Genomic DNA, 27,455 nt, shown 5'->3' on the forward strand with positions numbered 1-27,455 from the left:
TCTGTGAAAACAAAAACATTTTCTTTCCATGTTTTCCAAAACCTGGTGGCAAAAAAATAAGTCTTCAAAAGTCTCACCATGCCTCTCAGAAAATACCTTGGGGTGTTTGCTTTCCAAAATGTGGTCATTTTGTGGGTGTTTCTAATGTACTGGTTCTCCTTTGTCTACAAAAATGTGATAGATAGTAAGAAAATTAGATGCATAATTTATGCCCTTGAAACACCTGAAGGTGCTCCTTGGATTTTGGGCTCCTCCATGAGGCAAGGCTATGAAAAAGTCTCATGCATGTGATGTCACCATACTCGGAAGGAGTAGCAGAACATGTTTTAGATTATAATTTCAAGTATTCCTATGGTGTGTGTTAGAAATATCTTATTAATTGAAAACTTTGTTTATAAAAAAATACCTTTTCCTTTTCTTTTCTGTATTTTCCAAAAACTTGTGGCAAAAATTTACATTTTCAAAAGACTCACTACGCCTTTCAGAAAATACCTTAGAGTGTTTGTTTTCCAAAATGGGGTTTTGTTGTGGGTGTTTTCACTGTCCTGGTGCTCTAGAGTCTCCAAAATTGTTATAAGTACTCAGGAAATTAAATGTGTAATTTATGGCCCTGCAATGCTGATTGGATTTTGGGTCCCTCTATGCATCTAGGCCAGCAATGGGCAAACTACGGCCCGCGGGCCGTATACGGCCCGACGGACCTTTTAATCCGGCCCGCGGAGCGTGATACTGTCAGGATGGCTGTCAGGATGTGTGTAGGCGGGGCAGCGTGACGAACGTGAGGGGAGCTAGGCTCCTCTCACAGTCCGCCCTGAAGACCGGAACGACGCGGGAACACGGCGAGAGGAACGCGCGGAGCAAAGGTAAGTAAATTGACACAGGGGGGACTTGGGGACTTAATATGGGGGATGAATTAATATGGGGAATGAATTACTATAGGGGGGATGAATTACTATAGGGGGGATGAATTACTATATGGGGGATGAATTACTATGGGGGATGAATTACTATGGGGGATTAATTACTATGGGGGATGAATTACTATGGGGGATGAATTACTATATGGGGGATAAATTACTATGGGGGATGAATTACTATATGGGGGATGAATTACTATATGGGGGATTAATTACTATGGGGGATGAATTACTATGGGGGATGAATTACTATATGGGGGATGAATTACTATATGGGGGATTAATTACTATGCTTACTATGGGGGAATATTACTATACTTACTATGGATGACACATACACATCATTCATCTACTCTTGGTCCGGCCCCCGGGTCCAATATATGAACCCATTGCGGCCCTCAAGTCAAAAAGTTTGCCCACCCCTGATCTAGGCTGTGAAAAAGTCTCTCAGTTGTGGTTTCCCCATACTTGGGAGGCATAGCAGAATGTGTAATTGTAAGTATATTTATGCTGTGTGTAAGAAATAAATAAATTGTTACATTTGCAATTTTGTGGAAAAAAATATTTTCATTTTTTCATTTTCCAGAAGACTATGACAAATAAATTACAACTTCAAAAACCTCATCATGCCTCTTGTTAAATACTTTGGACCGTCTACTTTCCAAAATAGGGTCTTTTGGGAAGTATTTCTTCTGTCCTGGCTTTTTAAAGCCTCAAGAAATGAGAAATGCGGTCAGTACACCAGTGCTGATCAATTCTCAAATATATATATACAGTTCATAGACTCTATAACTGTCAGGCTAAATAAAACACACTGATTTAATAACACCGGTTATTTTTACCACAAAATGTAGCAGAATATATTTGGCCTAAATTTATAAAGAAAGATTATTTATTTGCAAAAATGTTTAACAGAAACTAAGAAAAAACGGGGTTTTTTTTCATTTATACAGCAAAAAAAACCTTAAAAAACCCAGTGGTGATCAAATACCACCAAAGGAAAGCTCTAGCTGTCTCAAAATAATGACAAAAACTTAATTTACCAACCACGGCACTACCTGCCTGGAGTTTGCATGTTCTCCTTGTGCCTGTGTGGGTTTCCTCCAGGTAGTCTGGTTTCCTCCTACACTCCAAAGACATGCTGTTAGTTTAAGTGGCTCCTGTCCAGGGGCGGACTGACCATTTGGAAACTCGGGCACTGCCCGAGGGCCCGGGGTCAGTAGGGGGCCCCATGAGATGCTCCTGGTACCTTTTTCATAGGCTTTTTTGAGTTTGGGCAAGGACACAGGGGCCCCATGATCCCCTATTGCCCGGGGGCCCCATGAGATGTCAGTTCGCCGCTGCTCCTGTCTAAATTGGCCCTAGTATGTGTATGTATGAATGTGAGCTGGGACTTTAGATTGTAAACTACAGGAATTATATTACTGGCAGGATTACCAGGTAGAAATAAAGGGAAAAATAGCTTGAAAAAAGATTTAATCAGCACTATCACACTGATCTATCCCGGAAGCCCTGCAGAAAGGAGAGGGAGAAGAGTGTGGATTTCGAACCCCCTTGGACCACAGTAGCAGCTGCGTGGCCACTGACAGCTCATCGCCCATGGAGGTAAGTACAGCAGGGATCGGGTAGGAGGGGGAGGACACTGATCCGCTGAAAAAACACAGCAAAAACAAATAGGCATGTTTACTGCGCTTTTGCTGTGCTTTCTGAGTGTTTTTAAAGGACACATGACCTAAAAACTGCTCCAAAATCGCTTCCCAGAGGCATTTTTGAGGCGCTTTTCAGGTGCTTTTCAGGCATTTTTAAGGTGATGTCCATTGATTTCAATGGGAAAATGCGTTTCTGGGACGTTTTTTTTTAACTAACCAAACATGCCCCAAAGATGCTGCAAGTAGGAGTTTTTACACTGCACTGCAAGTACAACGCCTGAGTGTGGAAACATACATAGATATACATTTATATACATAGGGAAGCAGTTTTCTTGAGGTTTTTGGGCGCTTTTTTTAAAGCAAAAACGCTTCAAAAACTCCTCAGTGTGAAAGTAGCCTTAGTTCACCTACTCATTTGTAGCTGTACCCCTAAACAGGACCCGCTGATAAATGATGATGATCTAAGTTCTCCCCTCCCTATACAGAGACTGTCCTAGGATGCCGAAACACAGTCCACAGCACACTGACACAAGGAGCAGTCTAGGGGAACGTCTTTTTATGATTTATTGCTGAAACTTGTATTGGATACTCCTGGTGTAAAGTTTGATACGGGGACACTCTCCTCTGTGCAATACTCCTCAGAGACAATTCTTCTGCTAAGTATCAAGATACAGTTCCCCTCAAGTGACTTAAGCCTAGTATACGCGCTCAGAAAATCGTACGAAAATACCGCTTTCGAAGCGATCGTATGTTAACCCCTTCAAGCCGGCACCTCCCGGCCCTTTAAGGGTTTCAGAAACCGGGAGGCGGGCGGGGTTTAGGGTCATGTGACCGCCGTGACACGCCGCCACGGTGGTCACATGATCGGGAAAGGTCCCGATCGAAAGAGGAGGTCGGGACCTTTCCGTGAGTACCGGACGTGTGCTGGGAGCGCACAGGGTGTTCTTTTTTAATAGAACGCAAATGTGTGGTCGTTCGGCGTCTAGGCCCAGACGCCGGGAGGCCGCACATTTGCGTTCGGACGGCGTGAAGAGGTTAATCTGTTTGTTTGTACACAGCTTTCATCCGAAATTATTTGAAGAGACAAGCATGAAAAATGTTCTCGTGCGATACCAGGTCATACGATTTTCTTTAATCAGTAGAGTTTACACCCAAAAACACAATAAAAATACAATACAATACATTACATCATATTCAAGTTTTTCTTCTGTCATAAAAGAATTTTTGTAACTTTAGTAACCTCTTCACTTTTGATATCAGACTAGCATGCAAAAAAAAATGATCGATCATACGTCCGCTATTCTCATCCTGTGTATGGGGCTTAAGGCTGCATTGACACCTGAGTGTAGTGATTTACTGGTATTTTTATTTGAGAGTTTTTGAGCATTTTTAGAAGTGTATTACAAGCATTTTAGAAGTGTATCTCAAGTGTTTTACAGCTTCAGGCGTGTTTGTTAAGCCAATAGAAAGTATTAGAGGGAGGAGAGGGGGAGGAAATTAGAGGTGGACAGCCCCTGTTTGAGCAGAAAACGCTCAACAAAATGCCCGTAAAAGGCTCAAATCACACGTTTTCAGGAGTTTATATTGAAGTCTATGGTACCAAAAACAATTGTAATTTGCCAAAAAGAAGCTCCTGTATTTTTTTGATTGTACAGGCATTTTGCTTCAAGCAACAGAATGCTCATATGTTTACAGGGGCCATTGAAATGAATGGGATTTGGCTTGTTGAGCGCCTTAGAGATACAAGCTTCAGGCAGAAAATTGCTCAGTTGTGAATGGGGCATTGGGGAAGGCCAGAGCTAAGGACCACATAGAAGAACTACTTGGCTCAAATATCCCACCCGTACACAGTCAACAGGATCTTGCAGAACAGTCCATACTCACGAGGTCAGGGAGCAGCTGTGCCCATTCAACCTTTTCTATTGAGGCTTTGAAGACTGGATCTGGGGTGCAGGCCCCCCGGTTCTGACACTGCTGGGGCCTCAATGAACAGGAACAGGACTCAGTGGTACCTCCCCCAAAGGAGAGGAGCTACCCCCCAGATCAGTGGAATCCCTTCAACAGGAAGACCCTGCTGTTCTGACGTTCACACCATTTTTTAGCCTCTCCAGTCACCTACTGGGCCACCCCTCCCAGGGATTGGTTGGTCCTCAATAAATATTAAGCTACCTATTTGATTTCCCCATACCTGTGTTCTAGAAGTCCCTAGAAAGCAGGGGGAATAGTCAAACCTGTAACTTGTGAGACCCAGAACAGCCCAAAGAAATCAACTGCCTCTGCATTGACTACAAAGGAGCCAAAAAGATATAAATGTACCTAACACCCTAGAAGCCTAGCAAGGAGGGTGCTACACATTTTCTCTGAAAAGGCGAACTTACTCTTTAAATCTGCATGCACATGAGCGTATTAAAACACTCCCATCTACGTTGGATCTTTTTTCTGGGAAACTGTCAGAAAAATCCAGCATAAAAAAATATGCGTTTTGGTATGAAATTACTCACATTTATTTGAGTTTAAAGATGTATGTGCATAAACTCATTCTATTGGCTAGCATAGTCATTTATTCTAGCCACTAGAATTCATTTACGTGCATATGTGCATGCAATTATGTGTGAATGCACATAAATAATGCCAGTAAGCTCCTTTCCGAACGCAGGCTTAGAGCATTTTTGTCATGTCTTGAATGCTGCTCTAAAACAAATGCCACGCCATGCATGTATACATTGGTTGAAATAGAGCTGTGTAAAGAGGCATAAAAAATGAAAAATGCCTCTAAAATCTGTGCTTTCTTCTACCCATCTGCATGAGGATGATTTTTTCTAATAAAGACACGCCTGTAAGCAGGTATCTGATTGGTTGCTAGTTAAAAAGACAAAACTTTTTTTTTTTGCTGCAGCTTGTACAACGCTTTGCTTTACAGTCATTACTAGAGGCTCTTTCCCTGAATCCTCTACTCACTGGCACCACCGAAGATATTTATACATTTGAAATATTCATCCAGGCGAATGCCTAGCATTTTAACGTCTAGCACAGCTGTCGGGCCGGAGAACCATGTACTATATTAGTTTGTTTACCTAGTTTGCTGTAGGAACAACCCTCATGACGTCTTCTATATCACGGGATGCTACTCTCCTGGCACCAAGCTGCGTTTTCTCCTTTTTACTATGCCACAATAACAAGCTGGCAGAATATGAGGTCACCCTTTAGTGCTCATTGAAGAAATTCCAGGGACACTCATCTATGTCAATATGATGATGATGAGTAAATAAACATCTATTCATTTGCCTCTAGCATTTTCCCTTTTTTTAATGTGGTCAGCCGGAGAGAGGTATAGGATCACAGGGCAGATTAATTCGGAGTTTGCGGTTAGCATACAATGAGATCAAAGGTAGGTTTTTATGGCTTTAGGTTGAATTCCACTTTGCCATTAAGAGTATTATTAAACCCTGGGATGCTTACTCATGCTGAAAGTGCTGTCCATAGACTAACACATATTTGGAAATTGGGACTTTGAATGTACGTAAATTATGGTATACAAATCAATAATTCATCTACCATATATCTAATATTAGACATGCTAATACCATTTCCAACTGCATGTATTTCGTATTCTTTTTACCTTTTTGCTGCCACCGACGCAAGGCTTATGGTGCTGACAGTGGGAGGTTTTATGCAAACTCTCAGTGACCCCATGGCCACTGGGTAGATAGGAGGGAGATCACTGAACATCATTTTGCTGATCTCCCCAAGCTAGAATGCACCTGGAACTGAAGTATAAAAAGTCACTTCCAGTTTCTGGTGTGTTTTATTATGGTTATGTGATAGCTTATATTTTTGGTTGTTTACATTAAGATGTACAAAGAGAAATTGTGCAAACACTTGTAGGTAAAATCAAACTGTATATAACATTTAAATAATTACAGATAGAGATAACAAATGTATAATATTGGAAAAATGTAACAAGAAACTAAGCTATAGATGCCTTTTGCCGAAGAGTCCTGCCCGTTTCCAATGTCTTGGCAGATGCATTTAGCAGCTCTGGTGAGAGGCTAACTTATTCCAGTTTTGGCTGTGGTAAATACAGGAATAATTGGTAGTAGTGACCAATTGAACCCCTGGAAAGTTTTATTTTCTTTTAAGGAAGATAGCACACACTCCTGAAGGGGCTTGTTCAGTCTGTGGTAAGGATAGTCCTGTAGTATTTGGTCAGTTGGGTGAAAACCATCCCTCATCTACATTCTTATGTACTAGTGAGCCATAACAAAGAAAAATGAAACTTCTCCATCACTGGTTTCACAAGAATCTGTTTAAAAATAATGTATTACATAGGGGACTTTTGTCCCCTATGTGATATAAATAAAGTTTTTTTTTTTTAAATTAAAAGCCAAAACATAATGTTACACCCAAGAATTTCACCCGCCAAAAAAATGTTCCGCCCACCCCACCCCCACATATTGCACACATACAAATGTAAACAAACCCTTTGGGGGCACCTACATATGAAAACATTCCTTACAATACACGTTACACATTGCTGTACACAACAGAGTGAGAGCAATTTTTCTATTATTATTATTCATGGTTACCTCTAAACTAGTGACTTATAGGGGCTTTGGAAGCATCACCTATGAAAAATATAGGGTACAGAAATTCATCAACATTTTGCGGGCGTGCACAAATTTAAAGCTTGATATGTTCTGTATCTATTTACTCATATTTTATATTTCATAATATATTGCATTTGTATGCCTTAAAATTAACTTTAATGCATTTTTTACAGAAATGTTGAGCTTGATAAAATGTTGCGCAAATATTCTGAGGCGTATAAAAATTGGAACTACCCCCATTTTCTATTCCAGTGTATCTGCTTTCAGAAAAGATGTAATATTTGGGGTGTGTGCAAAAAAACCAAAAACAGCTCTGGCATCGAAAAGATTTAAAAGAAGTGTAGCAACCCTCTACACATTTCATGAACAACGTTCACTTCTTAGGAGAGTGTAAGTACATGGAAGTTACTGTATATAGAAAGCAATTGAAAATAGTAAATAAAGACTACAAACTGTATGTTTTGCTCCAAAGATCTTGACACCAGATAATGGCTTAAAGCCTTCTAATGTTTCGGTGTTTTTTATGTTAATGATTTTTATTCAATAGATGTAATAAATGAATGACTTTATGATATCAGAATGCGTGTACCTTCAAAGTCCCAAGAATTTTCAAATGTGTATTTTGTATTTGTCATAACCAGCAGGAGTGGTGGTACAATCCTGTGAAAGGGAATAGGTCATGGACATCATTTATTACATTTGTTTTATATATGGTCGCCAATAGATATAAAACGTTCCTTGCAGACTTATGCCCATTTTCTGAGCAATATGCTGCATTGTAGGAAGGAGAGTGAGATGATTTTTCATTCTCAATCAAGGACACAGTACATATGCAAAATATACACCTGAAAATGCCAAAACAGTTGGTCAAATAGCATGTTCTCACTTATCCGACAATGCGAAAAAGTGAGTGTGAAAAAACTTACACATAAAGGAAAAGAGTTTTAATAAATTTCACTTCCATCCAGTAACTTTTCTGGTTGCTCTTAATGTGAGGTTCACTTAGGGCTCATTTACATGAGCTGCACATTAACGCCCCTCTGAAATTGATTGGCAGTGGATCAGGTGGTGATAAAACAGCCAAAGTGCCCCTAAAAGCTGTAGCTAATCATATAGAGCTCATCTCATTGCCTGGTTGAAGGACATCCAGCATCATCTAGGTCCTTCCTTCTGTGCCTGTCCCAACTGTGGGTGGGTGCAGTGTGGTATGCAGGCAGTGAACACACTGGGGTTTATTTACTAAAGCTGGAGAGTCCAAAATCAGACTCCCTTCTGCATAGAAACCAATCAGCTTCCAGGTTTCATTGCCAAAGCTTCATTGAACAAGCTGAGGTTAGAAGCTGATTGGTTTCTATGCAGAAGGGAGTCTGATTTTGGACTCTCCAGCTTTAGTAAATAAACCCCACTGAGTCCGGTTGCAATTATCAAAACTTGTATTGAAGGAATGCTCAAGATACAAACAGCCCAGCAGGAACACACCCAACTGGGAACAATCACAGTCAGTGCTATAGCGTAGAGTGGAGTAGGTTCTGATGCACCAAAGCCATCTGTATCCAAGGGCAGAATGTGGCCTGGCCAGTCTGAACCCAATGGGGAGGATTCCTAGGGAGGATAGCATGTCCCTATCCTGTCCCTATTCATTTGGAAACTTTCCCTACCGCTACTCATTTTTACTGACAGATGGATAAGCTGTCCTTACACTGTCCACGTACAAAATATACAACAAAGTCCTAAATAGACTCTGTCTGACCCAAGATGGCCACTAGAGTCACATGAGATGAGGGATGGCTTCCCAGTTATGCAGGAGGCCATAGAAGACTACGTTCCCTCCACAATGCCACTGTGGTTTGAACACCACCTGCAGTGGAGAAAGGAGAGTGCACCTGTCTACACACCCCTTTAATTAATTGGATTCCAGTTCTTTCAGCCATGGAGGCTGAACATCACATGGGGGCAATACTTATGGTTGTCACCTCATCCCTTTAAAACTGAACACATATTAATTACACAGGTTCTGATGCTAATTTAACACAGATAAGGCACTAAGTGAGTTTAATTACCATCTTATTTAGCCACAGCACCTGTGTAGTTAATATGTGTTTGGTGTCAAAGGGATTTTGTGGCCACTGTAGCAATACCTGGAGCAGTCTGCATTGACAACATAATTGGGTCTAAAATAAAGTATGTAATGAAAGCAGAAAAGTTTTATTTAAAAGTGTCAGTAACTTGTTGATGGAGGGGGGAGGGAAATAAGGGAAGGCAAAGTTGCTTGCTAATGCTAGAAAGTGCAACTGGAGGAAGCATGCTATCCATTCTATACTTTGCAACTGTACAGACCACCAAATGGGAAACAGGAAAGGTAGTTTCACATTTCCTGAGCTATAGTAAGTCCTCTGACTACTTTTAGCATTGGTGTGTACGCATAACCCCAAGAGTTGATTTGCATTCATATTTCTGATGTTACAGATCTGCATCAAAGCCCAACTCATTTATTTTAGCCCCCTTTCCACCTCACTGCACACCCTCCATGCCATACAATGGGGTACATTTTTACACTTATGGTGGTAATGTCCTTAAATTAGACTTTTCTGGTAAGGAGTGAGAGTCACTAGCAAAGGCTTTACAATACACCTTCCCTGATGATCCCTTTGTAGCTACCAGCAACCATCATGCACAATGAATTGTGGAAAGGAGGAACTCATGTTCCTCTTAGGCATCTGTAGGTGTCATCATATGAGCAGCTGTATGATTAGATGCTGCTGCTCAGGATGACCTCCGTGGCCATGTTTAGTGAGGTAAAAAACACTGGCTCACTGCAGTTGGCATGCATTTTATGCGTGGTTAGGTCAGGGACAGGAACTCTCTTCATAGGGAGAGTATGCCTAGCATAGGTATAGGTTCCAGAGGAGGAGGGACAGAATAGGGACTGTTCACCAATTATTTAGTGTGGAGCCTTTCCTCTACATATACCCTTTTGCATCACAGCCTGCTAGCCACCTCCTCTGCCATTGTGCTGTCGGCATCCGAACATTGTTCTCCACGAGTGCTGCATAGTTATCTGTGAGTGTTGCTGCCAGTTTGTTAAAATTACAGTTTTGTTAGAGAATTACATTCACATGCTTTCTTGCAATCTGGAATTTCTGTGTGTCTCTGTTTCCCCTTAGGTATCCAGTACCAGGCACACTCCTGCCTACATGGATGGGTATGCATGTTCTGGTAAGACAAAAAGCTACAGAAATGAATGAGGAAAAGAAAAAAGACACTTGGGCTTGGATCAGTTTCCTGTGGGATGTGAGAGGTGACCAGAGACTGAGCTGCTGAGTTGGAGTGCTGCCTGCCATGAGTGTTTGCTACGGTTTAGGAGATAGACTGGGCTGCCATATCTGTGCGAATGACACAGCTGTCGGAGAGATCCAGTGGGCTGAGGAAAAAGGTCCGTCACTGGTTGAGAGATTGTTAGTACAAGATCCCAAGTTGCTGCCAATGCCACCATTTCCTCACATCACAGTATGGGAGGGTACTCAATTACAGACTGCAGAGTGGTGAGAGGCAGCAGGCCACAACTTCATTACATCTTTCACAGACTGCATGGTGGTGAGAGGCCGTGGGCCACAACTTCCTTACCCACACTGTTTTGGGATACAGTTTGGGTATTTACACCATGCACCACGAGATTCAATTATACCTGAGCAATCCAGCACAGGAACATGGGCCCCAATGATTAATAGTACATTGGCCAGTGGAAGGGTTTTTGGGAGACTGAAAGACCATTTAGCTTCCAATACCACCCCCTTTAGTTAGGACCTCCTTAGATTCAGGGTTCATGTAGAAAGATGCTTTTAGAAGTTCTCTTATTGTTTGTAGCATAGTACAAAACGTATCTGTCATTGTCCATTGCTATTGCCATTCCTTGTGTTGCTTTGTGGGAAGTATTTATTGAAATAAAACCTTTTTCTTTAGCCATGGCATGTCAGAGGGTGTGGCATTGACAGAAGAGTCATTGTCACACAGAATTGTTACACTCAAAAAGCTTGATTCCATTATTATGGAAACAACTCATAGCCCCAACAATGAAGGAATAGCTCACTAGAGTTCAAAATACTATGGAAGGTGAAGAATTGGTATATAACGTGTAGAACCAATATGAACGATTCAAAGTCTTGGGCCACTTGGATTAATTTTACTACAGTTGCAGCCTGCAAGGAAATCATGGGTGGGTCTTACGTAGCACATTGCTGAATCTACAGAATGTACAATTTGATGTTCGGTACTAACTCCAGAATGCATTGTGACAGTAGGATGGTTTTACTATGTTTTTCTTTTTCTTAATTTTCTGTCTGTGTAATAGTAATTATATTTCTATTGACTATATAAGAGAAGACTGCTACTTGGCATTTCGCCTCTTATATCAAATTTTATGCTGTGATGGGACATACGTGGTTGTATGTCCTGATGTCCTTTATGTATACTGTATCACACTGCTCTCTGTAATGCACCCTTTCTTATTCTCTGTATAACTTTATACATATACAGTATATTATTTATTAACAGATTTATTAATACAAATTTTGGAACAAAAAAATTAGCACAGTATACAGGAAATGCAGGTTTCCCCAACACTTCACTTGAGGTGGGTCACTTCACTTAGGAGGTCCTCACACACCCAGCATACATACAGGGGAAACAATTCCAACAAAGAAATTAACATAATCGCTGTCAAAGTAATGGGTAGTAATAAAAGACGTCAAATTACTGGAATGTGTAAAAAGGCCTGAAGTGCACTCAGAGGGGGTATGAAAGAGGGCAGGTTAGGAGAGAGTATAGAGGGGTTACAGGAGATAAATCATCATAGAGAAGGACACGTGAAAATAAAAAGGTAACAAAGTGGAAAAAAGGAGACTAAGGGTAGAAAGGTGTAGAGCAAAATCACCGGGAGGGGTGCTGGGTCTAGGAGCAGGGGCATTAGGAGGGTCCCCTTGTGGGCTATCAAAATAACATGACCTCATATATGTTGGGATGATGAGATGGAATAGCCTACATAATCAGTAGAGTCAAAAATGTTTTAAAGTTTATGGGTCTGGTTTGGAGTCAGTGGATGAATGAGCAATCGGTGAAGGGACAGCAATAGACTTCCAGTGTTTCAGCAAGGCTTGTCTAGCAGCAAAGAGGAAAAATCTAGGAATGGTCTTCTTGGTCACAAAAATACCTTGGGGGTGTAGCACCCTCCTAATTTAGCTAAGGGGAGCTAAGCTCCAATGGTTAGACAGGGGCTGAGCAGCAGCCCAGATGTAATAGCCAGAGAGGGGTCAATTTGTGGTCAGGGCTCTGCAGGCCAGTCCCTCTGGAATTTCCCCCTGCTCTAAGGCTTTTGGAGGAGGGCCCTAGAGGCATTGGGTGGATCTGAGGAGTAACAGGTTGCACTTTTGATGGATCCTAGCCAATCCCCAACTAGAGGTTGGCAAGGGGCATATGACCCTTAAAGGAAGGAGGCTGCAAGGAGGCCCAGTGGGAAGGGGCCTACCTGCAGGCCTGGAGCTGGAAAGGAGGAAAGCTCTGAACTCACCAGTCTCCTGAGAGAGGACCACTTATATGGCAGGTAAGGAGCAGCCCAGCTGATAGGCCTGGTAGCAGCTACCAACCCACAAGAGGTACAGGAGGGGATCTGAGTAAGTACATCTAAACCCATGAAAAACCAAATTTGCCACCTACCAGTGACTGTTTCCCTCTTAAAGTTACAAGAACCAGATCCCCTGCTCAGAGATAGCTCTAGATTGCTGGGTGAAGAGAAGTTCATCTGGGGTGCTACACTATGTCTCCTACAGTGGCTAGCTCTCCAACAAAGACTGTGCTTCAGAGAAGGCTTGTAAATAGTTCCAGGAAGTTGTCCTCAGTTTATCAGTACCTGTGGGCATCCTGTACACCCCTAACCCTATCCCAGTTCAAAATCCCCTAAATAAAACAACAAAACCAAAGCTCAAGGACTGATTTCTGACTCTGGATGCAAGCTTTTGTGAAGATGTGTGATGACTGGCTGTGCAGGACTATAGGGGGACCCAAATCTTCTAGCAACTCCTTAGGGGGTAGTGTTACAGGGTAAAATCGTGAAGTGCTGCTTTTGGAGAGTTAACAAGTTTATCTAAGTAGACATAACTGTAGAACCTAATAATCCTGCACCAGAAATGGAACAGGAACAGCTTTTACTTCCTGGGGTGGGTATTGGAGGAGCTATAACTGATAACTGTGGTGGAACTTTTTCCTTTGTTGCTGCTGTGTTATCCTTCTGCAGTGTGCACAGGGTTAAACTGGGAGCACCATGGTGAATTAGTTAGCACTTCCATCAAGCAGCACTAGAGTCATCGGTTCAAATCCCAACCATGGCAGCACCTGCCTGGAGTTTTCATGTTACATGGTTAGTCTGGCTGAAAAAGACAAATGCCCATCCAGTTCAACCATTAACAAAAAGCCCCCAAAAGTTCTCCCTGTGCCTGTGTGGGTTTTCTCCCACACTCTAGACATGCTGATAGGTTAATTGGATTCTATCTAAATTGTCCCTATTATGTGTATTGTATGTACAAATGTGAGTTAGGGACCTTTGACTGTAAGCTCCTTGAGTGTAGGGACTGATGCGTATGTGCAATATATATGTGTAAAGTGCTGTGTAAATTGATGGCACTATATAGGTACCTGAAAGGAGACCACTTTGCAATGCTCATCTATAGAGTGTTTCCAGTGTAGAGTTTAGCCATCTTGGCTGGGTCTGGAGGAATGTGATTGGCTGATGCAACAGAACAAACTGAAGGGTAGTGTGGAGGCTACAGAGGAAAGGAGAGAGAGAATTGCAAGGTTGCAGTGAAGGGGGAACAGTGATGTGTGCCCAGAGTTTGCTGGAGCTGTCTGATGATGTGTTACCCAGGAAGAGAGTGCTGATCAGAGACTGCTGCTGCCCTTATACTCTGTGCAATGCTACATGTGAGAGGACCTAGATCCTGAGAGCCCACACTGGGGATTAGGGTTTCACTTGCTGGATGTGGTGGAGGTGACCACTGGCTACTACTTGGGTGTTAGCTTGCAAAGGAAGACCCTTTTGCAAACCTACACTGAAATACCTTTTACACTGAAATACCTAGAGTTTGGAAAGTGTCTATTGTGGTGAGGGGCCTCTTTGCCTCTGACATTTCTAGTTTCCTGGTTCTGTGAAATAGTTCTGCCCTAGTGAAGTTACCCTAACTCCCATTTATTTGGGGACAATCCAGTGCCTCTTTGGCTCTTTGATTGCAAAGACTGTACTAGAGAGCACTCCCACTGGTTGTAGGGAAGGAAAAGAGGGATTGTCTCAGCAGGATTGAAAGAGAGAGAGATCATAGCAATTTCTATCCCTGTCTGACTTGAACTTGACTTTTACTGAATCAGAGCATCAGAGATCTGAAGAAAACTCACTGGGTCTAGTAAGAGACTGAGATTGTACAAGTTAATCTGTTGTTTGCTAGGAACTATTGTGCTTTCTTCAAGGGCCCCAACTTTGCCAGCCAACCTTTTTTTGTTTACAATCACTGGCCAGTGGGATAAAACTGGAACTGTTGTAGCAAGCTAGGTGTCACATACCTTACTTGTGAGCCTGACGGTGGAGGAAGGCCTCTCGTACAGCTCCGGTTCGAGGGCCACTGATGGTGGAACACCAGTCACAAGAGCACGGCGGGGTACGAGTGCCTGGCCAGTCCTGTAGTCTGTGCGGGAATTGCTGGCACTTCGCTGGCAGATGGGTGGCTGGACCGGCTGGCAGCAGAGCAGGCAGACAGGCGATGAAGCAGGCTGGTAGCAGACTGTATGCAGGGTCAGACAAGCTGGGTAACAGATAAGCGGATCAGGCATGAAGAATATTCAGGGCACAACCCAGGGTCAGTGATGGTGGGAGCAGATCAAGCATAGTCAGAAGGCAGAGGCAGAATCCAAGAAACAAGCTGGGGTCATCACAGGTAATCACTCATAGGAACAGGCACAGGAATACAGGAGGGGAGCTGCAGATCAGACAGCACAGGCTAATAATATTGCTGGGATTAAAAAATCTGATTGGCGCCAACATTAGCAACAGGCTGTCGCGTGTGTGTGTGTGCGCACGCGCGAACGCAAGTGCACATGACTATGTGCAGCAGAACGGGCCCTCGCACATCTGCGCCTGCACCGCTGTGCACTATGGCGAGCATCTTCCTGACACTAGGGCTGTCTTTATATACTGCTGCTAGGTAAATGCAGTTTATCTCTGTTCACTTCTAGTCAGAATACTGCAAGTGTTTAACCATATCTCTCAGAGTAACGTTATTGTCTGATTTACCTGAAATAAAGAAAGAAATAAAATTTATTGTTTGTATAAGTACACTTGCTAATCATTTCTCTTTTTAAGTTATGTTTGGCCTAAAAATGCTTTGAAATACCTCATGGTGTATTGGTAAGTGCTGGGTGAGCGAGGAGTGTCATCTTCAGGTGTGCAGAGTATGATGAACCACTTGTCAGGCAGACTGGGTGATTCCGTTAGAGAACTGCTTCCTCACCGCTGGGACACAGGACCAAGGTATTATTGCTGGGCATTGCACCCAAGACTAGGCGACACTAGCTTAGGTGCAAAAGTGGAACTCCTTTATTGAACAAAATCATAGATTTTTATACACTTTAAAATTAGGGGTAGTCCTCTCATGAACAATAAAAACAAATACTACACATTGTGATAAACATCCTACACTGATTAGGTAGGAGCTTGATCAAATTACCCTAAATAGTGTTGGCCTGCATGTTCAAGTCGAACGTAAGTTCAACTCGAACATGGGCTGCTCGTGTGCTCAGTAAACACATGAACGGTACAGGCTTTTGGCGGGCTATTAGCCCGCCGCGCCCCACAATGATCTGCGCACTGACATTACAGTGTGATTGGCCAAAGCATTGCACCTGACCGTAGGTCAGGTGCAATGCTTTGGCCAATCACAGGGCATGATGACATCACAAGGTAGCAGTGCGATCCTGCCCCCTTATGATGTCATCACCCTATTTAAAAACTGTCATCGTGGTGCAGCTGACAGCCAACGTCAAGGGCAGAATGGATTTTTTTTTTCCAGGTCGGCAGTGGCAGCAGGCATCATGATTGACGTTGGATCTACTTCGGGTGACATTTTTTTATTTTTAATAAATGGCTTGTCAAAGACTGTCTCCTGTCTTTTTTTACACTACACTTTTTTTTTTGTAAATGGGTAGCATGTACCACATACTCATTGACATAGGGGAGCTGGGATCTGGGGGCCCCCTTATTAAAGGTGGCTTCCAGATTCCGATAAGCCCCCCGCCCGCAGACCCCCACAACCACCAGCTAGGGCTGTAGGGAAGAGGCCCTTGTCCCCATAAACATGAGGACAAGGTGCTTTGGGGGGGAGCCCCCCTGCCCCACAGCATCTGTAGATATCTGTGGGCTTTGTGCCTTCGTTCACAAGAAACGTCATCAGCACACGCTGTTCCATGCACTCACTGACCCTAGGTTCACACCTATGCATTTTCCGCAGAGTTTTGCGGAAACGCACAGCAGTCCATTAACATGATTTCCTATGGGATAGGTTCACATTTCCATGTTTTCACCCGGTGCGTTTTTTGAAAAGGGTCAGGGACTTTTTTAAACGCAAAATGTTGCGTTTTTGGTTCTATAGCCTTCAGTGGAGAAGCTGCAGAAAGGCATGTGTGTGTTTTTGATGCATTTTGCTACGTTTTTGATGTGTTTTGCATTTTAATCTGCCTAGCAACAAGAAAAAAAAAGCAAAACGCATCAAAAACATGGCAAAAATGCATGTGCAAAAATGCACCGCAAAATGCACTGCAGAAATGGATCAAACGCAAACTGCATAGGTGTGAATCTAACCTAACACTGTTGTCTGTCACCTTGGCTGATGGTCTCTTGACTGATAAATCAGTGTATAACCTCCTACACCCCAAAATTCCTCAAAAAGTCATACTTTCTCCCTAGAAAGTGCAGCAATCATATATTATAACCTTTTTGTGATAGAAAATAAAAAAACTAATATTCAAATTAATATATCATATATACTCAATAATAATAATATACTCAAAACATATAAAAAATTTTCCAAAAAATTGAAAAGAAAAAAATGGTCCAAAAAAACAGTGTCCCAATAAAAAACAGTGTCCAAAAAAAAGTCCCAAATTTTCCAACTTTATGATCCAATAGGAAGGAATCCTATTTCATCCCGTGATACCTCAAAGAAAAAATAAATAGATACTCTAGTGCATTACTTTTAAAACAATTATATTCACTCAGTGAAGAACACAAAAATTGTGCAAAAATTATATATATATATCTCGTGCACATATGAATTAACTGTGACCTCTCCGTGAACACTGCAACACTGTGAATCCACCGACACCAATAGTATTACATACTATTACCCTCTGTATTTATATAATCAGCATTCAATCAGAGATCTTCTATTTCCTCTCCAAAGAAATTTTCCAAGGTCCTCAAAAGACAAGAAGGGTCTCAAGACTCATGTTCAAGGTATAGGTAAAAGATTTAATAGCAACTTACATTAAAATTCCACATATCCAGCTCCAAACATGGCTCCTATGCGAGTCTATAGGAGCCATGTTTGGAGCTGGATATGTGGAATTTTAATGTAAGTTGCTATTAAATCTTTTACCTATACCTTGAACATGAGTCTTGAGACCCTTCTTGTCTTTTGAGGACCTTGGAAAATTTCTTTGGAGAGGAAATAGAAGATCTCTGATTGAATGCTGATTATATAAATACAGAGGGTAATAGTATGTAATACTATTGGTGTCGGTGGATTCACAGTGTTGCAGTGTTCACGGAGAGGTCACAGTTAATTCATATGTGCACGAGATATATATATATAATTTTTGCACAATTTTTGTGTTCTTCACTGAGTGAATATAATTGTTTTAAAAGTAATGCACTAGAGTATCTATTTATTTTTTCTTTGAGGTATCACGGGATGAAATAGGATTCCTTCCTATTGGATCATAAAGTTGGAAAATTTGGGACTTTTTTTTGGACACTGTTTTTTATTGGGACACTGTTTTTTTGGACCATTTTTTTCTTTTCAATTTTTTGGAAAATTTTTTATATGTTTTGAGTATATTATTATTATTGAGTATATATGATATATTAATTTGAATATTAGTTTTTTTATTTTCTATCACAAAAAGGTTATAATATATGGTCTCTTGACTGGCCAGCATCATATGCACCACCTATCAGTAATAGGACATACTTTTGACTTACTACCGCCACGCTAGCATCCCTTTTTATATCTATAAAATAAAAGTCCTGGTTAGACTTGAGTGCCCCTTGTATTACTATTCAAGGTTTACACTGAGCCTGGGAGCACATATATGCGGTGCGGTATATCGCATGTGATTTACACAGGAACTGCACCAAATTCCTATGCGAATCACATGCAATTTGTGTGCGGTGCAATGTGAGTCATACATTTTGTATGGCTCTAATCGCACCGCACCTGCACCAAAAACGTGCAGGGCCCTTTTTTTGGTCTGCACTAGAATCGGATCACATGGGTATTCACACCTATGTGATCTGATTCTGCACATCGCACCGCGTTTTGAGGACTGCTTTCAGGATGTTGTTAACTTAACATACACACCCGCAGTGGTTTGCATGAATGGGGTGCGATTCTGATGTGGAGCGGAATTTGCACTGAAAACGCTGCAAATTCTGCACTGCTTCAGTGTGAACTAGGGCTCAAGATAGAGGCTAAAATTGTTAAATATGGTACTGGCCTGTGTAAATGTTATTTTCAATAAAATATGCTCATATCATTGCATTGGAAAAAAAAAATCCTTTAGGCGCTCGCTGTTTACAGAGGTGAGTTTCATAATAGGCATCGTGTGTGGGACCGAGGACGAGATACAGCTAAGCTCTTAAGTAAGACCTTTCTGCACGTACTATGGGGCACAGGCACACCTGCTGGGGTGAAAAAGTAAAAAGGAATGATCCAGAATAATCCAAATGAATATGTAACAGAATTAAAATGCTCTTCAAAGCACCTAGATCTATTATACTACTTATTTCAATACATATACAGTATTTAATACAAAACTCCAGGCAGATATAAAAAATGTAAATCAATGCAGCTTTGTAGTGATGAATACATCATTAATTGTGTTTTGTAACCAAAGTCACTGAATTTGGCTTAGTATCAGCTTCTTACAATCCCTGTACAGCAGAGCTCATACTGGGGGAGGGAGAAACAGCACACGGAGCCAGTCAGTCGTGCGGCATTGCTGATGTGCTAACCAGGAACCGGATGATAGTAGGAGAGAGCAAAGTAACGGACAAATGTGCTTATCCTACATTACAAACACCATACGTACAGCTCAGCTGCAGTCCATGGAGAATTATTGCAATGTCGGCCTACCTACTGCTCTCAGTACAGGTTTTCTGATATCTGATTAAAGTGGACCCCCCCCCCCCAGAAGAGGCATGGCCAAGATGGCTCTCTGAGAGGTTGTGTCTGCTAGAGTTCTGCGGGCAGTGAAATTATTTTCTCCGGTTCTAAAGTGCGATGTGAATTGAGCAGTATCTCCCTGCTTGTCAGATGCCTGGCAGAACAAACACTATAAAGGGAAGAGGCTTCGCTTTCCATTCCTGACAGAGACATCTTCCCCGGTGCCGACTGGCCACGAGGAAGAGCCCGGCAGGGCTTTTGCCAATATGGCGTCACAGACTGACCCAGCTGAATCTGCCGACCCTCCATCTCCCGGTCTCCAGGATGTTATGGCGGCTATTGCCGCTTGTCAGTCCACCCTTATCACCAAAATAGAAGTGGTGAAGTTGTATATGGGCCTCCTCCGCCACAATATTGATAACATTTGCTCCACCGCTGAGCAGCGTTTAGGCTAGGCCATTCGCTTCCTACAATCGAAGATGCAGGCCCTAGAGTACAGAGCAGAGGATACTGAGAACCGCGATTGGCGAAACAACCTCTGCATTGTGGGCCTAGCTGAGGGTGCTGAAGGTAAGAACCCGATGGGTTTTATTGAAGAACTCCTACGCTCCCTGTTACCTGAGGCCCACTTCTCTCTCTTCTTTACAGTGGAGCGGGCCCATTGCATCCCGCTGTTCCCGGGTCCCCCTGGATCTCCTCCCCACACCTTGATCCTGAAGCTACTCAACTTCAGGACCAGGATGAGGTTCTTAGGGCTGCGCGCCTCAAGGGAGATCTCTCCTATCAAAATGGATGGCTTCTCATTTTTCTTGATTATACATTGGAGATATAGAAGTTACAGAAGTCTTTTGATCAGGTGAAGGCAACGCTCCGAGCTCGGAGTATCCACCACAGTGTTCTTTTCCCGGTTCGTCTGAGGGTCCAAGACGGTTAAATGGTCCGCTTTTTACCTCTCCAGGTGAAGCTACCAACTGCGTGGAATCTTTATCCCCTCATCGTTGAGCATATACAGCCAAGTTTTTTTCCTTCTAAATTCTGGGATTATCGCCTGGTGTTTTCTCAGATGGAGAATACCCCTGCTTGACTTCACCAGTTGGTGCCTTGATTTTGCACTACTTTACATTGTTGATGTTTACTTAAGGTTGTGCCCCTGGTTTATCTAGGTGAACTCAAGTTCCTGCACTATTGTGACATTATGAGGTTGATCATATCCAGACCTACTCACCTTTTCTGTGAAATGCTATTGTACCTACCCTGCTGGACACTAGGACTGTCTTTGGCTGAACATTCTACTGCCCAACTCCTTCCTGCCAATTCTCTGATACTAGCCATGTCTGTGCCTCATCGGGACTGCACACTTCTCCAGCTCTTTACTTCACTGCCCTTGTATTGCTACACTCTAGCTATTTTGGTTAGGGAATCCCACTCTATTCAGGGGCTGAGGGTTGGGGCTCTGGAGGAGAAGCTGTCCCAATGCGCAGATGATGCCCTGCTGTATTTGCACGATGTGGGCCCATCGCTCACAGAGGCTCTAGAGCTTTTCAATCTTTACGGTTCATTCTCAGGTATACGTATTAACTGGGATAAGTCCCTCCTTTTCGCCCTAAATGACAGTGCCCATGTCAGGGCCCCTACCACTCAGCTTTTTTGGGTAGAGGAATTCTGCTACTTAGGAATCTAAGTGACTATTGATGTGACCAGGGGCGGACTGACAACTCATGGGGCCCCCGGGCAATAGGGGATCATGGGGCCCCTGTGTCCTTGCCCAAACTCAAAAAAGCCTATGAAAAAGGTACCAGGGGCATCTCATGGGGCCCCCTACTGACCCTGGGCCCTCAGGCAGTGCCCGTGTTTCCAAATGGTCAGTCCGCCCCTGGATGTGACCCATTCACTTGGCCGTAATCTTCTCCCTCTTCAGTCCCTTCTGTGAGAGCGGTGTTGGACCTGGTCAGCTCTTCCCCTAAATTTGGTAGGCCATATCAATTTATTGAAGATGATGATCCTGCCTAAGTTCAACTACCTCTTTCGAAACTGCCCAATTTGGAACCCTGTACCTTTCTTTAGGGAGATAGGCTCTTCTGTGACTCTTTTTCTTTGCAAGTGTGCCCTACCCCACCTTGCAAAATCTACCCTGCATTTCCCTGCTGACATGGGGGGTTTGGCCCTCCCAAACTTTCAAACTTACTATTGGGCAGCGATGCTGGTGTCGGTTTACTGATGGTTTGGGAAATTTAGGTACAATGCTGCCATCTTCCTGAAAGCAGCCTGCTTAGGATCTTTAGCAGATCTACATAAAATTCTTTGTTGTGGACGTAGGGCTTTTGACACCATTCCTGGACCAATGCAGGTTACTTTACGAGTCTGGATTTCAGCTAGATGATGATTCCTTCAACCTAACCATGTCTCCCCAGCCCAAACTCTTTGGGGGAATCCTACATGCTCTCATTTTCATTCCATTCCAGACCCACACCTTTGGACCAGATATGGTGTTAGAACCCTGGCTGATGTTATGCCCCCTGGGGTGCTATTAGCATACTCTCAGCTTTCCCAGAATTTCCATCTCTTGCAGAAGATGTTCTTCCGCTATTTCCAACTGTGACATGCGGCCAGAGCCCAATTCCTGCAACCAACTATGCTCCAGGGGGACCCTGTTGAGGAACTAATCAGGAAGATCTCCGAAAATCTCTGTCTAACCTCTATAGAACATTGCTTGGTGTTAATTCCCCTAAGGTTGAGAAATTATGGGCTATATGGAAAGAAGTTATTCCTTCTCTGGATGAGGAGGATTGCGCAGAGGCTCAAGAACAGGGTCCTAGGTTGGTTATCTCCTCCAGGGATAAGCTCATACAGGTCAAATTTATACATAGGGTTAATCTTACCCCCTTGAGGCTTTCCCGCATATACCCAGAGCGGTACCCTACCTGTCCTTGCTGTCGGTTACATCCCGGCACCTTTCTACACGTTTTGGAAGTGTCCTAGAATTGTATTGTTTTGGTCTGGTGTTTTTGATCTGATTAATGTATGGCTTCAGCTGTCCTTGACCCTCTCACCTGCCTTAGAATTGTTGCAGCTTCATGATGATGTGCAATGATCCCACCATCTGAAGTTGTTGATCTAATATCTCCTTTATTATGCCAAAAGAGAGATTCTATTAAAGTGGAACTCTGGGGATCCTCCGGTGACGTCATCCTGGGAATTGGCTGTGGATCTGGCCCTTCCAATGTACAAGCTTACCTATATTAATAGGGGCTGTCTCTGGAAATATGATAGGGTATGGCTCCCCTGGACATCTCACTGAGGGATTGTGGTGACCCATTACTCTCTACTAGGATTTTTAGTGGGGACTTATGGTAGCTGTTCCCTTCTTTTCCCTCCCTTCCCTCTTTGTCTTGCTCCCCCCCTTTTTTTTTCTTTCCCTTTTCAATTTCTCTGGGATATCTGCTTTCTGCTCATCACACCCTTGTGTTTTCCCTTCACACTGCTTCTAATGAGGCAATATTGGACTGATTTCCATGAATATCATCTGCAGCTTGTTTTGCTCCTCCCTTCCTCTTGTTCTACATTGGATGTTGTGCAATACATTGTTCCTGCTCATATGTTTTGTACTTCCATGTCAAATGTTTGCATTGCGTATTTGTTACAATGTTTTGTACTTCCTTTTACGATAAAACACCCTGTTTTTGTAAACCCCCCCCCCCCCAAAAAAATGGAATATATTTCAACTTACCAGTCCCTATGTGTGGTGGCTGCATTCGTTTTCCTTTTACAGGCTTTTTCCTTTTGATTTTTCACCTGGCGATCCAGCCAATAACATACAGTTTCACTGTGACAACGTTACATTTATGGAGCAGTGGCGTTCTTACTCTAGGCTGTTCTGAAGTTCAGTCCACAGAAATATGAAAGAACACAAAATTTATATCAAGATCAGTTTTTGTTTCTGTAGTTGCAGAATTTTGTTTGTATAGGCATTTGTGTGTGCATTTTCAGGCTTGAGTGTTTTTTTATTTTACTATTTTTATCCAATGGAAATCTACTGTAGTTACTAGACAAGAATAAAACACACTTTACACACTTTTTTAATACCTTTTTTAGATACTCGAAGTCTTTTGGAGGCAAATGCCCCAAAAGATGCTCATGTACTTTTTTGAGAGAAGAGCTTCAAGTGACACTACGCTAACCTAGCAGGCCCCTCTCTCCCCCCCCCCCCCAAAAAAAAAACACATTTTACTATGCTTTGGTTTTGAATAAACACAGAGAGTGATTGGTACTGATTGCTTTTTGTGTTCATCCAGGAAAGGAAGGGGCTGGTAAATGTGACAAATTTACTAGACCCTTCCCCCACTTTCCATCCTGTAGGATCCTATTGTGTGATTGCAGCTGACGGTGGGAAGGAGATGAGGGAAGCTGGCAGCATTTTTGGACACAGGGGGGCCTAGGCAGCAGAGGGAACTATAAAGTGCACAGGGTGGGTGATGGGTGAAGGGGAAGGGGCAGTTACTGGAACCAATCCCCTGTATGGCTCTATTTGCAGCTGGAAGCTATGCCAATCACAATCCTTGCCCACATCGAATTCAACCAGGGCCCCCCTGCTGGCCTGGGCCCCGTACAGGAGGACTGGTGGTACCCCTTTATCCACAGCCCGGAAAGCAGCCACCACATCTAAGAACTAGTGAGCTGCAATACATATTTTTACAAAGTGCATACAAATTTTTGTTATTCGGTTTGGATTTCCTTTATCTTGATTTTAAACCTTTACAAGAACTGTAGGTGTTTTGCCTGTAATGTACGATATGCTGATATGCAGTACTGCTGTAACTACACGCAGATACTGGAGAACCGGTCCTATATAGTGATCTGGGAATTGATAATATATACAGCTGTGTATATAAAGCCTTATATTTAAAACATTTATTCGTCAAAAACACACCTCAGAGCACCGCAGAGGTCACACACATCTTCACACAACTGTGAGTGAGTGCAGTCCACACAGAAACATTCCTTCATCATCCACAGCCAGAGATAAAAGAGCGAGCGGCACACTCTGCACCCTTCACATCCTGCTGCTCCTTCCAATAACAGACAAGCCGAGTAATTTTAGCCTCACCAGGGTTATCATAAGACAGGTGTTAGCTGACAGCTTGGCCTATACTGCTCACTTCACAGACCCCCTGGGTGTCTCCAGAGATGACCCTGTGCGCCACTCTGGTTCTCTTCTAAAGATATGTTTTCCTAGTTCCTCTGTACTATCTTCATCTCCCACAGCAAACTTCCCATGTCCCTTCCTGACAGAGCTTTTACAAGTGGAAGGTTACAAAAACATCACCTCGGATTGCAACCTCCTGCAAAGCTGATCATAGCTAACCAGACTAGGACACCTGACGCTTCTCCTTCTTGACCATGGAAGGCATGCTTTGTAATGTTCATGGTGATGGCCACATCTGATTGATCCAAGACTTGACATCCATACTGAATTCTTGTATAATGCAAGCAGATAAAATATACTTAAAGGTTAAATTCACCTTTGTAATCAAATGTACTATACCATAAAAGGGCCCCAGTATTGTAAAAAACATTTGTTTCCATCGAGTCCAACACTAAAGTATATACATGATGGCACATGGTGCTATCCAGATTAGCACACCTCCATCCTTCAGACTCTCCATACTGTTTCAGGGGTTGTACGGGTAATGGAGATGCCATGTACTTCTAGTAGACCTGCCCTATGCTAAACAGATTCTAAACCAAAGTGTTCAACTTATTATGCACCCTCTCTTGCTCCCTCCCAAGAGACCCATGGTTTATGCTCCTTTACTTAACCCCCCTCCACACACTTAATCCCCATTTAAACTGGTCACCTTTGTACTGCTGGCACCCAGACAAACTTGTAGTCAGGTACAGTTGCTCCCAGCACCGAGACCGCATTGTCACTGAGAGCTCTGTGTCCCGTTCTAACGATCGGGACCTGGGACTCCCGATTCCGGGTCACATAATCGCTGTGATAGCCTCTGATTGGCTATCACAGTGATCAGTCACTGTGCAGCCCGGCCCCCTTGTTTTTTTTCTCTCTATGTATGGAGAAGAGAGATACATTGTATGTCTCTAACTTCTGGCATAGAGAGAATAAAATTTTTGTAAAAAAAAAAAAAAAAGAAGAAGAAGATAAATAAATAAATATTAAAAAATAAAACAAAAAATAAAGAAAAATACCTAGATCAAGGTTTGATCTAGTTCAGTGCCAGGGTTAGTGTTTGGGTCAAGGTCAGGGTCAAAGGTCAAGGGTCAGGGTCAAAGGTCAGAATTAAAAAAAAATTGGTATCAGTGTCAGTTAGTGTTAATGTCAGTGTGTTTTAGGTAAAAAAAAAAAAAGACAAAAACAAAATGTGCACTATTGTTTCTGGGCTGTACTACAGGTACAAACAACAAATAACATACACATATATGGTATCGCTGTGATCGTCAAGAGCCGGAGAATTTATTTTGGGTTGTTCTTTGGTGGTAGATTATGATCGTAACAAGAAACACACAGCTGAATAAAATAAAACATTTTTTTTTACTATTTTGGGCCAGTTTTCCTTTGATAATAAAAAAATTAGGAGCTTTCCATTACCATTTACCACCAAATGAAAGCCCAATTTGTGCTGAAAAAATCAAGGTATAATCCACCTGGATGTACAAAGTAGTTGTGATGATATGTATGGTTTTACTATCACATGTCAACATTGCAGAATTGTGCTTAGGCATTTAGATTTGTTTTACCCTTAGGCGTGAAGGGGTTAATGATTCCAGAATACATTAATGTGCATCCTTTATATCTGCCCAGAGTTCACCTTTCTAACTTTGAGTTTAGCCTTCTTTTATCACCCAAAGGTTAAAGGTAAAACCAAAAACAGCAGTCTAAGAAGCTAATTCAAGAACATCTATTCATAGAAATGCTGAGTATAAGTTTACCTTTTCTTCCTTGCTAACAATTAGGTGTTTTATTCCTTCCCAAAGATCAATACACACAGGTAATGAGATATATATTTCATGTGTACACATTAATTGTGCCATTCAAGCTACATGCCCCCAAGTCAGGGTTGGACCAGTAGAACCTTGAAAAGTTTTTTTTACACTTTAATGACCAAGTTATAATGGTAACACTAGCTGTTAAGGTGAGACTTTAGCCAACATTTCCCATGTAACAATCACATTTAGTCTTAATGAATAGACAAAGTGTCAAGCTAAAGCACCAAGGTTATGATATCTTTTTACAAAGTACAAAAAAGTAACAGTTACTTTCAGCAGTGTCCAATAAGATTTCAATATTACAGTCACCTGGCTGAAAACAAAAATTGTTCTGGGCAGCACAGTGGCTAAATGGTTAGCACTTCCACCTGGCAGTACTAGGGTTGTTGGTTCGAATCCCAACTATGACATACTGCCTGGAGTTTGCATGTTCCCTCTGTTCCTGTGTGGGGTTTCCTTCCACACTCTAAAAGACATGCTGGTAGGTCATAGTTGGCAACATTCCAAAAAAATTTTTAAGGAAACTTTTTGCCGTGTGCCCAGCAAGCCAATGTAGGCGGAGCATGTACTTTAATTAGGGGTGGGGCATTCATTTCAAATGGGCATGGTCCTACAAGAAACATATCATTAACATATTAATATATTTGTTGCAGGCATCTGTAGTACCTTCTACCCTTAGGGGGCTCAAAGACTTGATACAATCTTCTCAGATATTCAGGGAACTAGATGTCCCAGCACTGTCATTTATTACCTAGGTAGGACAATGTAGGGAGTTGGTGCACTTTTGTTACTAGTGTGGAG

The sequence above is a fragment of the Staurois parvus genome, unplaced genomic scaffold, assembly GCF_062004578.1.
Source record: "Staurois parvus isolate SC_StPar_1 unplaced genomic scaffold, SC_StPar_1.0 ptg000426l, whole genome shotgun sequence".
NCBI lineage: Eukaryota > Metazoa > Chordata > Amphibia > Anura > Ranidae > Staurois > Staurois parvus.